Genomic DNA, 13121 nt, shown 5'->3' on the forward strand with positions numbered 1-13121 from the left:
TCGACCACGACACCCCGACACCCTGACCCCTTGACCCTCGACACGACACCCTGACACCCCGACCCCTCGACCCTTGACACGCACCACCGACACCCCGACCCTCAACACGACACCTCGACCCCCGCGGCTTCCCAATGGTCGAGGGTTGCCGAGGGGCACTGCGACCCCGACACGACACCACCGACACCTCAAGATTTTTTATTATGTTCATGATGATGATACACACTAATTTCTTATTATGTTTATGTTGTACTAATTTCGTTTACTCTTTCTCACTACAGGTGTTAACAGATGGTGGGCTTGGGTCAAGAGCGCTACGAGTCTCCTACCTCGGCGAGTGGGAGGGGTGTTGTTATTCCACCCTAGAACCTTTGGAGGGTGCTGGTAGACGGCATGCACACACACCCAACACCTTCGGCGGGCGCTTATTCTTCGGTGGGGAGAGGAGGTAGGGGGAAGAAGAGGGGTGCAGGTAGAGGTGGAAAGGGCGCTGGCAGATGTAGGAAGGTTGTTCTGCCTTCTGCGCCGCCACCCCATGCCGAGTCTTTGGACCACTGGAGTGCTCTATCTCAGGTGGACCCGTCTAACCTGGACCCATGTCGGACTCCGGTCCACGAGCCTCGGGACGACGAGCCTCTGGTCGCCGAGAAATAGGTCGACGAGCCTCTGGTCGCCGAGCCTTGGGTCCCAGTGTCTTCCTCCCAGGAGACTCGGGTCCCACAGTCTTCCTCTGAGGAGACTAGGGTCCTAGAGTCTATGTCACATGTGACTCCGGAGACTAGCGACCATGATGATGATCTCGAGGAGACCTTATCTAAGGATAGCTATAGCGAGAGTGAGTGGGATGAGGAGGGCAAGATGGTCTACCAGCGTGGTGGTACTAAGCTACCGTCCGTGCCGGCGACCCGCGGCCAAAGGTGGTTGATTCAGCCTAACGAGGAGAAGTAAGTGCATTAATTTACTCTTTTTTTAACCTTTTTCATTCATGTTTTTTCAAATTAATATCTAATGTGTTGGCCTTGTCATACTGCAGGGGTTGGGTACACGTAGATGGTGTCTGCAGGCCCAACCAGGTCCTTGGTACTCTAGTCCGGCACCACTTCCCGGGGTAGGTGATGTCTACTACACAACCTTCTTCTTGTAGATGTTGTTGGGCCTCCAAGTGTAGAGGTTTGTAAGACAGTAGCAAATTTCCCTCAAGTGGATGACCTAAGGTTTATCAATCTGTGGGAGGCGTAGGATGAAGATGGTCTCTCTCTCAAGGAACCCTGCAACCAAATAACAAAAAGTCTCTTGTGTCCCCAACACACCGAATACAATGGCAAATTGTATAGGTGCACTAGTTTAGCGAAGAGATGGTGATACAAGTGCAATATGGATGGTAGATAAAGGTATTTGTAATCTGAAATTATAAATACAGCAAGGTAACAAGTGGTAAAAGTGAGCGTAAACGGTATTGCAATGGTAGGAAACAAGGCCTAAGGTTCATACTTTCACTAGTGCAAGTTCTCTCAACAATAATAACATAATTAGATCATATAAATATCCCTCAACATGCAACAAATAGTCACTCCAAAGCCACTAATAGCGGAGAACAAACGAAGAGATTATGGTAGGGTACGAAACCACCTCAAAGTTATCCTTTTCGATCTATCTATTCAAGAGTCTGTAGTAAAATAACACAAATCTATTCTTTCCGTTCGATCTATCATAGAGTTCATAATAGAATAACACCTTAAGACACAAATCAACCAAAACCCTAATGTCACCTACATACTCCATTGTCACCTCAAGTATCTGTGGGCATGATTATATGATATGCATCACACAATCTCAGATTCTATTCAACCAACACAAATTACTTCAAAGAGTGCCCCAAAGTTTCTACCGAAGAGTCAAGACGAAAACGTGTGCCAACCCCTATGCATAGATTCCAAGGGTCATGGAACCCACAAGTTGATCACCAAAACATATATCAAGTGAATCACGTGAAAATCCCATTGTCACCACAGATAAGCACAACAAGACATACATCAAGTGTTCTCAAATCCTTAAAGACACAATCCGACAAGATAACTTCAAAGGGAAAAATCAATCCATTACAAGAGAGTAGAGGGGGAGAAACATCACAAGATCCAACTATAATAGCAAATCTCGCGATACATCAAGATCGTGCCAAATCAAGAACACGATAGGGAGAGATCAAACACATAGCTACTGGTACATACCCTCAGCCCCGAGGGTGAACTACTTCCTCCTTGTCATGGAGAGCGCCGGGATGATGAAGATGGCCACCGGTGAGGGACCCCCCCTCTCCGGCAGGGTGCCGGAACAGGGTCCCGATTGACTTTTGGTGGCTACAGAGGCTTGCGGCGGTGGAACTCCTGATCTATCTTCTGTTTCGATGTTTTTAGGGTATATGGGATTGTATAGGTGAAAGAAGTTGGTCTGGGGTTGCTTGATGGGCCCACGAGACAGGGGGCGCGCCTAGTAGGGGGGGGGGCTCCCTCCTACCTCCATGCCTCCTCGAAGCTTCCCTGGCTTGTACTCCAAGTCTCCCGGATCATGTTCATTCCAAAAATCATGGTCCCAAAGGTTTCATTCCGTTTGGAATCCGTTTGATATTCCTTTTCTTCGAAACACTGAAATAGGCAAGAAAACAACAATATGGGCTGGGCCTCCGGTTAGTAGGTTAGTCCCAAAAATGATATAAAAGTGTAAAGTAAAGCCCATAAACATCCAAAACAGGTAATATAATAGCATGGACCAATCAAAAATTATAGATACGTTGGAGACGTATCAGTGGGTCACGTTGCCTGGTGAGGGTGAGATTCCAAAGCTAGCACTCACCTGGGAGCTGTACTAGGCTGCCCCGGCACCGCCGGGGGAGATGGTCGACGGTGTTGTGTGCGAGACGGTGGCCGACACTGTGAGACATTGGTTTTGGGTAAGTTCTTCTTTACAGAATTAAAAAATGTACTAATGATCGGTGTCATGTGCGACATGGTGGCCGACACGTGGCAGTTCAGTACCTAGTGATTGTACTAATGATCGGTGTTGTCTTGTTTGATAGCAGACCTTCTAAAGGTGTCGTGTGCGACATGGTGGACGACACGTGGTAGTTCAGTAGCTAGTGATTGTACTAATGATCGGTGTTGTCTTGTTTGATTGCAGACCTTCTACAGGTGTCTTGAGGAACACAAGGCGGATGCGGCTACGGTTCTCGAAGCCGAGTGCAAGCGCCTACTTCAGAACACACAGCACGAGGCTCGGGTCCAAGCTGTCCGAGACTACTACGCCTCGACTAACATCAGGAGGGAGAAGAAGAAGTGCCGCCTCAAGTATCTGAGTAAGGACAAGTACATGACGATAATTACCTATTCTTAAGGCCTTGTCTCAGTTCCCTTGATTTTATTTGTAGGAATAGCGCTGAAATTTCTCTTTGTATAACTTAGGTGCCCTCGAGATGGTGTGCGGATAAGATGGACTGTTGGGAGAGGTTGGTGGATGAGTGGTGCTCTCCCCAATGGCTAGACACCCACAACAAGGCCAGGGACAAGCATGCCCAGATGCGAGGTGTGCCGCACCATCAAGGGAGCTCCAACCTGTTTGAGCACGGGGATCACTGGGTATGTGGTTCGATTCATGCAATTTCATTCTTCATGCTAGCTTTAATTACTAATTTACCATGTTCCTCTCTTTCAGGCGCGACACAACAAGAAGGAGGTGCCGCCGCTGTACGACCTCTATGCTATCGCCCATAGTGCCCCGTACACGAAGGCCAAGGCATTCTCGGAGGATGACCTAAATCATCCAAATAGCTTCACCAACATCTCCCACGACAAGCTTGTGAGGTACAGAGACTAGGGGAAGGAGATGAAAGGCGAGGACTTCAACCTGAGCCAGAGTCCTTTTGATCCTGAGTTCGTGATGCTATCTGGTGATGGGAGGAAACATGGACACGTAGCCATTGGGGATGGGCTCATACGTTGTCCTAGAAGTCTCTCGGAGATCAAGAAGCGGCGGACGAAGTCTCTTCCCCAGATGAGGCCCTGACCACGGCCAGAGGATCTCGCTATCAAGGCTAGGGCCAAGGAGCTTGTGGCGAAGGCAACCAGGCAGGCGGAGGAGAAGGTGAGGGACATGGAGGAGATGACGGCTAATTTGTTGGAGGCGGAGAGGAACCGGAACAACACGAGTCACCGGGACCTATATGACATCCTCGTGGTAAGTTTCTCCCGCATACTAGCCATATCATGCATGCAATGTTCGTTTCACTACTAACTCATATGACTGACCCATGAAAACAAAATGTGCAGTCCGTGTGCGAGAAAACCGACCAGACCCCTCTGCTGATGTCCCGGATTGCTATTGCGAACACGGTGAGTTTCATTTGAATGGTCATTAGTTACTAGTATTCACATTTCAGTTGCATCATGCTAACTAAACATTGCAAATGATCTTTCGTGCAACATGCCTCCCACAAAGGATCGACCGATCCTTCTCCGTCTCACGGTGGCGCAACCCCGACCGGCCCTTCACCTCCCGGATCATGGTAAGTTTTCCTAAGTCTTCTTCTTCTTCTTCTTCTTCTTCTTCTTCTTCTTCTCCTTCTTCTTCTTCTTCTTCTTCTTCTTCTTCTTCTTCTTCTTCTTCTTCTTCTTCTTCTTCTTCTTCTTCTTCTTCTTCTTCTTCTTCTTCTTCTTCTTCTTCTTCTTCTTCTAGCTAGTCTTCTTCTTCTAACTTTCATCTTTCCTAATTTGCAGATTTGCTTGAGATGAGGAAGCTAGCATTGATGGAAACTTGTTGCAAACTTTTACTTGTGCTTGTGCTTCCTTCTTATTTATGGAAACTTGTTGGAATGTTGTTGTTTGGAAACTTATTTGATATCTCTTGTTGCAAACTTATTGTATATATGGAAATCTTGGAAACTTGTATATATCTCTTGTTGGAAATTTATTGTTGAAATTATTTTGAAATGTGTTTATATATATGTGAAATTCTATCAAAAATGAATGAATTTAAGAAAAAACAGAAAAAGCAGGGGCTATATAGACACTTTGCCATCTGCTGGCGGACGGCAAAGAGCTTTGCCGTCCGCCAGCAGACATCAAAGGTTCCACGTGGCAGCTACCTGTGCAACCTGGGACTTAGGGCTGGCCTATTTGGCAGATTTGCCATCAGCCAGCAGATGGCAAAGGCCTTAATTTACATCTTTGCTGTCCGCTGGCTGATGGCAAAGCACGCTATTAACCACTTAACAGACCTGAACTGCCACGTGTGCCATCCAAGCTCTTTGCCGTCTGTCAGCGGATGGCAAAGCCATTTTCATCTTTGCCATCCGCCAGCAGACGGCAAAGCGGCCTTTGCCGTAGCCTGTTCCGCCGGATGTGTTGCCGTCTGCTGGCGTACGGCAAAGTTCCTGATTCCTGTAGTGGACGTCCTCTACTTTGTTGTTGCAAGTTTTACGTGGCTGCTACGGGCTTCTAGCAAGAACTGTTCTTACCTACGCATGAAAACCACAACAATTTTTCGTCAAGTGTGCTATTTTAACCTTCAACAAGGAACGGCCGTAGTCAAACTTAATTCAAGTAAAGTTGGAGAAACAGACACCCGCCAGCCACCTATGTGCAAAAGCACGTCGGTAGAACAAGTCTTATGAACGAGGTCATGTAATGTCGGTCCAGGCCGCTTCATCCAACAATACCGCCGAATCAAAGTAAGACGTTGGTGGTAAGTAGTATGACTATTATCGCCCACAACTCTTTGTGTTCTACTCGTGCATATAACATCTACGCATAGACCTGGCTCGGATTCCACTGTTGGGGAATGCGATATACGATCACGCAAGATCTATCTAGGTCATGCATAGCAACGAGAGGGGAGAGTTTGTCCATGTACCCTCGTAGACCGAAAGTGGAAGCGTTTTAATAACGCGGTTGATGTAGTCGAACGTCTTCGTGATCCAACTGATCCAAGTACCGAACATACAACACCTCTGTGTTCAGCACATGTTCAGCTCGATGACGTCCCTCGTGCTCTTGATCCAGCTGAGGACAAGGATGAGTTTCGTCAGCACGACGGCGTGGCGACGGTGATGATGATGCTACTGGCGCAGGGCTTCGCCTAAGCACTACGATGGTATGATCTGTTGGGGAACGTTGCAGAAAATAAATTTTTTTCTACGGTTTCACCAAGATCAATCTATGAGTTCATCTAGCAACGAGAGAGAGGAGTGCATCTACATACCCTTCTAGATCGAGCAGAAGCGTTCAAAGGAATGGGGTTGAGCGAGTCGTACTCGTCGTGATCCAAATCACCGGAGATCCTAGCGCCGAATGGACGGCACCTCCGCATTCAACACACGTACGGTCAGCGTGATGTCTCCTCCTTCTTGGTCCAGCAAGGGGGAAGGAGAGGTTGATGAAGATCAAGCAGCACGACGGCGTGGTGGTGGATGCAGCAGGGATCCGGCAGGGCTTCGCCAAGCGACTACGAGAGGGAGAGGTGTAGCAAGGAGGGAAGGGAGGCGCCAGGTGTCAGGGTGCGGCTGCCCTCCCACCCCCCTCTTTATATAGGGACCCCAGGGGGGCACCGGCCCTAGGAGATGGGATCTCCTAGGGGGGGGCGGTGGCCAAGGGGGGAAACTTGCCCCCCAAGGCAAGTGGAGGCGCCCCCTCCCCTAGGGTTCCCAACCCTAGGCTCAGAGGGGGGCCCAAGGGGGAGCGCACCAGCCCACCAGGGGCTGGTTCCCCTCCCACTTCAGCCCATGGGGCCCTCTGGGATAGGTGGCCCCACCCGGTGGACCCCCGGGACCCTTCCGGTGGTCCCGGTACAATACTGGTAACCCCCGAAACTTTCCCGATGGCCAGAACTCGACTTCCCATGTATAATTCTTTACCTTCGGACCATTCCGAAACTCCTCGTGACATCCGAGATCTCATCCGGGACTCCGAACAACTTTTGGTTTGCTGCATACTCATATCCATACAACCCTAGCATCACCGAACCTTAAGTGTGTAGACCCTACGGGTTCGGGAGACACGTAGACATGACCGAGACAGCTCTCCGGTCAATAACCAACAGCGGGATCTGGATACCCATGTTGGCTCCCACTTGCTGCTCGATGATATCATCGGATGAACCACGATGTCGAGGATTCAAGCAACCCCGTATACAATTCCCTTTGTCAAAATCGTTATTTTACTTGCCCGAGATTTGATCGTCGGTATCACAATACCTTGTTCAATATCGTTACTGGCAAGTCACTTTACTCATACCGTAATGCATGATCCCGTGACTAGACACTTGGTCACTTTGAGCTCATTATGATGATGCATTACCGAGTGGGCCCAGAGATACCTCTCCGTCATACGGAGTGACAAATCCCAGTCTCAATTCATGTGAACCCAACAGACACTTTCGGAGATACCCGTAGTATACCTTTATAGTCACCCAGTTATGTTGTGACGTTTGGTACACCCAAAACACTCCTATGGTATCCGGGAGTTACACGATCTCATGGTCTAAGGAAAAGATACTTGACATTGGAAAAGCTCTAGCAAACGAACTACACGATCTTGTGCTATGCTTAGGATTGGGTCTTGTCCATCACATCATTCTCCTAATGATGTGATCCCGTTATCAATGACATCCAATGTCCATACTCAGGAAACCATGACTATCTGTTGATCAACGAGCTAGTCAACTAGAGGCTCACTAGTGACTTGTTGTGGTCTATGTATTCACACGTGTATTACGATTTCCGGATAATACAATTATAGCATGAATAAAAGACAATTATCATGAACAAGGAAATATAATAATAATCCTTTTATTATTGCCTCTAGGGCATATTTCCAACAGTCTCCCACTTGCACTAGAGTCAATAATCTAGTTACATTGTGATGAATCGAACACCCATAGAGTTCTGGTGTTGATCATGTTTTGCTCGCGGAAGAGGTTTAGTCAACGGATCTGCGACATTCAAATCCGTATGTACTTTGCAAATATCTATGTCTCCATCTTGAACATTTTCACGGATGGAGTTGAAACGATGCTTGATGTGCCTGGTCTTCTTGTGAAACCTGGGCTCCTTGGCAAGGGCAATAGCTCCAGTGTTGTCATAGAAGAGAGTGATTGGCCCCGACGCATTGGGTATGACTCCTAGGTCGGTGATGAACTCCTTCATCCATATTGCTTCATGCGCTGCCTCCGAGGCTGCCATGTACTCCGCTTCACATATAGATCCTGCCACAATGCTCTGCTTGCAACTGCACCAGCTTACTGCTCCATGATTCAACATATACACGTATCCGGTTTGTGACTTAGAGTCATCCAGATCTGTGTCGAAGCTAGGGTCGACGTAACCCTTTACGACGAGCTCTTCGTCACCTCCATAAACGAGAAACATATCCTTTGTCCTTTTCAGGTACTTCAGGATATTCTTGACCGCTGTCCAGTGTTCCTTGCCGGGATTACTTTGGTACCTTCCTACCAAACTTACGGCAAGGTTTACATCTGGTCTGGTACACAGCATGGCATACATAATAGATCCTATGGCTGAGGCATAGGGGATGACACTCATCTCTTCTTTATCTTCTGCCGTGGTCGGGCATTGAGCCGAGCTCAATCTCACAACCTTGTAATACAGGCAAGAACCCTTTCTTGAACTGATCCATATTGAACTTCTTCAATATCTTATCAAGGTATGTGCTTTGTGAAAGACCTATGAGGCATCTCGATCTATCCCTATAGATCTTGATGCCTAATATGTAAGCAGCTTCTCCAAGGTCCTTCATTGAAAAACACTTATTCAAGTAGGCCTGAATGTTGTCCAAAAGTTCTATATCATTTCCCATCAAAAGTATGTCATCTACATATAATATGAGAAATGCTACAGAGCTCCCACTCACTTTCTTGTAAATGCAGGCTTCTCCATAAGTCTGCATAAACCCAAACGCTTTGATCATCTCATCAAAGCGGATTTTCCAACTCCGAGATGCTTGCACCAGCCCATAAATGGATCGCTGGAGCTTACACACTTTGTTAGCATTCTTAGGATCGACAAAACCTTCTGACTTCATCATATACAGCTCCTCCTTAAGATAGCCGTTAAGGAAGGCCGTTTTGACGTCCATCTGCCATATCTCATAATCATAGTATGCGGCAATTGCTAACATGATTCGGACGGACTTCAGCTTCGCTATGGGAGAGAAAGTCTCATCATAGTCAACCCCTTGAACTTGCCGATAACCCTTAGCGACAAGTCGAGCTTTATAGATGGTAACATTACCATCCGCGTTCGTCTTCTTCTTAAAGATCCATTTGTTTTCTATTGCTCGCCGATCATCGGGCAAGTCTGTCAAAGTCCATACTTTGTTTTCATACATGGATTCCATCTCGGATTGCATGGCTTCAAGCCATTTGTTGGAATCTGGCCCCGCCATCGCTTCTTCATAGTTCGAAGGTTCACCGTTGTCTAACAACATGATTTCTAGGACAGGGTTGCCATACCACTCTGGTGTGGAACGTGTCCTTGTGGACCTACGAAGTTCAGTAGCAACTTGATCCGAAGTACCTTGCTCATCATCATTAATTTCCTCTCTAGTAGGTGTAGGCACCGCAGGAACATTTTCTTGAGATGCACTACTTTCCGGTTCAAGAGGTAGTACTTCATCGATTTCTACTTTCGTCCCACTTACTCCTTTCGAGAGAAACTCCTTTTCCAGAAAGGATCCGTTCTTGGCAACAAAGATCTTGCCTTCGGATCTAAGGTAGAAGGTATACCCAATGGTTTCCTTAGGGTATCCTATGAAGACGCATTTTTCCGACTTGGGTTCGAGCTTTTCAGGTTGAAGTTTCTTGACATAAGCATCGCATCCCCAAACTTTTAGAAACGACAGCTTAGGTTTCTTCCCAAACCATAATTCATACGTTGTCATCTCAACGGATTTAGACGGAGCCCTATTTAAAGTGAATGTAGCTGTCTCTAGAGCGTATCCCCAAAATAATAGCGGCAAATCGGTAAGAGACATCATAGATCGCACCATATCCAATAGAGTGCGATTATGACATTCGGACACACCATTACGCTAAGGTGTTCCAGGTGGCGTGAGTTGTGAAACGACTCCATATTTTCTTAAGTGCGTACCAAATTCGGGACTTAAATATTCTCCTCCACGATCTCATCGTAAGAATTTTATCTTTCGGTCATGTTGATTCTCTACTTCATTCTGAAATTCCTTGAACTTTTCAAAGTTCTCAGGCTTGTGTTTCATCAAGTAGACATACCCATATCTACTTAAGTCATCAGTGAGATTGAGAACATAATGATATCCTCCGCGAGCCTCAACGCTCATTGGACCACACACATCAGTATGTATGATTTCCAATAAGTTGGTTGCTCGCTCATTGTTCCGGAGAACGGAGTCTTGGTCATTTTGCCCATGAGGCATGGTTTGCATGTGTCAAATGATTCACAATCGAGAGACTCTAAAAGTCCATCAGCATGGAGCTTCTTCATGCGCTTGATACCAATGTGACCAAGGCGGCAGTGCCACAAGTATGTGGGACTATCGCTATCAACTTTACATCTTTTGGTATTCACACTATGAATATGTGTAACATTATGTTCGAGATTCATTAAGAATAAACCATTGACCACCGGGGCATGACCATAAAACATATCTCTCATATAAATAGAACAAGATCCAGATACAATGTTCATGCTCAAACTTGGCACTAAATAACAATTATTGAGGTTTAAAACTAATCTCGTGGGTAAATGTAGAGGCAGCGTGCCGACGGCGATCACATCGACCTTGGAACCATTCCCGACGCGCATCGTCACCTCGTCCTTCGCCAGTCTCCGCTTATTCTGCAGCTCCTGCTGTGATTTACAAGTATGAGCAACGGCACCGGTATCAAATACCGAGGAGTTACTACGAGTACTGGAGGTACACATCAATTACATGTATATCACATATACCTTTAGTGTTGCCGGCCTTCTTGTCTGCTAAGTATTTAGGGCAGTTCCGCTTCCAGTGACCCTTCCCTTTGTAATAAAAGCACTCAGTCTTAGGCTTGGGTCCATTCTTTGACTTCTTCCCGGCAACTGGCTGTTGGAAATATGCCCTAGAGGCAATAATAAATTAGTTATTATTATATTTCCTTGTTCATGATAATCGTTTATTATCCATGCTATAATTGTATTGATAGGAAACTCAGATACATGTGTGGGTACATAGACAACACCATGTCCCTAGTAAGCCTCTAATTGACTAGCTCGTTGATCAATAGATGGTTACGGTTTCCTGACCATGGACATTGGATGTCGTTGATAACGGGATCACATCATTAGGAGAATGATGTGATGGACAAGACCCAATCCTAAGCCTAGCACAAAGATCATGTAGTTCATATGCTAAAGCTTTTCTAATGTCAAGTATTATTTCCTTAGACCATGAGATTGTGCAACTCCCGGATACCGTAGGGATGCTTTGGGTGTACCAAATGTCACAACGTAACTGGGTGGCTATAAAGGTGCACTACGGGTATCTCCGAAAGTGTCTGTTGGGTTGGCACGAATCGAGACTGGGATTTGTCACTCCGGTTGACGGAGAGGTATCTCTGGGCCCACTCGGTAGGACATCATCATAATGTGCACAATGTGACCAAGGGGTTGATCACGGGATGATGTGTTACGGAACGAGTAAAGAGACTTGCCGGTAACGAGATTGAACAAGGTATCGGCATACCGACGATCGAATCTCGGGCAAGTACAATACCGCTGGACAAAGGGAATTGTATATGGGATCGATTGAGTCCTTGACATTGTGGTTCCTCCGATGAAATCATTGTGGAACATGTGGGAGCCAACATGGGTATCCAGATCCCACTGTTGGTTATCTACCGGAGAACGTCTCGGTCATGTCTGCATGGTTCCCGAACCCGTAGGGTCTACACACTTAAGGTCGATGACGCTAGGGTTATAAAGGAAGTTTGTATGTGGTTACCGAATGTTGTTCGGAGTCCCAAATGACATCTTGGACGTCACGAGGAGTTCCGGAATGGTCCGGGGGTAAAGATTTATATATGGAAAGTTGTTGTTCGGGTTCCGGGAAATGTTCGGGGTTTTCTGTTATTGTACCGGAAAGCTTCCAGAAGGTTCTGGAGGATTTCGGAGGGGTCCGGAGGTCCGGAAATTGTTCCACCACGTCCAATACAGCAGCATGGGCTGTAAGGGGGCGCCCTAGCCTTAATGGACCAGGGGCACCAGCCCCCCCCAAGGCCCATCACTACTGGAATCTGGCACTTTGCCATCTGCCATGGCAGATGGCAAAGGCATGGTCGGCGGATGGCAAAGGCTTTGCAGATGGCAAACAGTTTGTCTGAAACCCTGCCGGTAAAGGCTTCTTTGCCATCAGCTGGCTGATGGCAAAGAGCATGTGCCTTTTCCATCAGCTGGCAGATGGCAAAGCCTCTTAATGGCGTTAGCCCCGTTAGAAGGCTAACGACATACTTTGTCGTCTGCCAGCAGATGGGAAAGGCTACAGGCTCTTTGCCGTCTGCCAGCAGATGGCAAAGGCTGCATGCTTTGCCGTCTGCCAGCAGATGGCAAAGGCTGCATGCTTTGCCGTCTGCCAGCAGAGGGCAAAGAGCTTTGCCATCTACTGGTAGATGGCAAAGAGCCCAAATAGGCTAGCCCAAATTTTACATGTAGATGACATGTGGCCTCTTCGCCATCTGCCAGCTGATGGCAATGCTCTTTGCCATCTGCCAGCAGATGGCAAAGTGACTATATTGCCCCATTTAATTTTGATTTTTCGTATATCAGTTCCTTTTCACAAAAAATCAAACACAAATATATTTATATGAGCAATATAGCATATTCAACACATATTACCAATAGTCATGAACACATATATATCCAACACATGTTACCAATAGTAGCAAGTTTCATCCGTACATATACATAGTTTCATCAATATTACACAGTTTCATCCATAGGTAGCATGTTTCACAAGGTCAAAACAAAAACTAAATACAAGCACTCCATCAACCCAAGCTTCCGTGATCTTAAGCAAATCCGTAAAATGGGAAAGAAGAAAGTTAGAAGA

Source organism: Triticum dicoccoides, chromosome 2B (assembly GCF_002162155.2).
Source record: "Triticum dicoccoides isolate Atlit2015 ecotype Zavitan chromosome 2B, WEW_v2.0, whole genome shotgun sequence".
Classification (NCBI taxonomy): domain Eukaryota; kingdom Viridiplantae; phylum Streptophyta; class Magnoliopsida; order Poales; family Poaceae; genus Triticum; species Triticum dicoccoides.